This window comes from Schistosoma mansoni, chromosome 4, assembly GCF_000237925.1.
Source record: "Schistosoma mansoni strain Puerto Rico chromosome 4, complete genome".
Taxonomy (NCBI): Eukaryota; Metazoa; Platyhelminthes; class Trematoda; order Strigeidida; family Schistosomatidae; genus Schistosoma; species Schistosoma mansoni.
The window spans coordinates 15,720,805-15,721,625 of NC_031498.1; the positions used below are offsets into that span (position 1 = coordinate 15,720,805).

The following is an 821-nucleotide window of genomic DNA, read 5'->3' on the forward strand; positions in this document are numbered from 1 at the left end:
ATTTACTCAAGGTCTCGTTCAATAAGTCATTGTCTTGGTCAGTAGGATAATCATATATTTATCTATGATTTGTGTACTTTATTATTTGGCATACTGATTAAACCTCCTTACTAAATTCAACCTTTTCGTTAGCATAATCAGTTTATTATGCTGCCGGTAGTTTTATTAAATCGGATGTAGAATGTGGTCTATGAAAGCAGAAGACATGTGTAGGTTATTATTTGACTATATGCATTTTACTAGGATCTTTGCGCATGTTGAGCGCACTGAGTGAAAAATGTTGAATTTAAATCGAGGGCAAAAAGGGGAAGATAAATCGGTTGATAAGATTGTGAATCTCTACCTATTGAGTGGGTTAGACCCAACAAGTATCTAGCGTGACGAACGATGCTAGATCGCGTAGATGTAAGCTGAAAGAAAGCTGGAAATGGTCAAGTAAAACGTGGCATCAGTTCACGAAGCTGCCACTTGCTTTTGCAATGGGGTGAAGTTTAAATTCACTTAGTATTGTTTGTTTGAATCTTCCCATTGATGTTTAGGACTGCAACTGGTAAGTCTCTTATTGGCAGGACTCAGTAGGTGATTGGATAACGCGATGGCGTTTGAAGAAAAAGGTACGGGGTTTGAGTCCCAGAGTGAACATAAACTCTGAGATGCAGGTACATCCACCTGACGGGTCCCAAATAGGACGAAACGCGAGTCCTGGATTCCATTACTAACCACTATCCATCTTTTCTCATAATGCTTGTGAATTAAGGCTATATCGAGGCAATACGCACAGTATGCACATATGCCAATAAGAGACTTACCAGTTGCAGTCC

General features: G+C 39.5%; 1 protein-coding gene across 2 annotated transcripts in view; it reads right to left on the bottom strand.

The window, feature by feature from the left end:
* Positions 1–821, bottom strand: part of Smp_059170.1 (putative troponin I) — a gene marked incomplete at its 5' end in the record, with an annotated part of 26,023 nt that overhangs the window by 21,689 nt on the left and 3,513 nt on the right. The window lies entirely within an intron of this gene.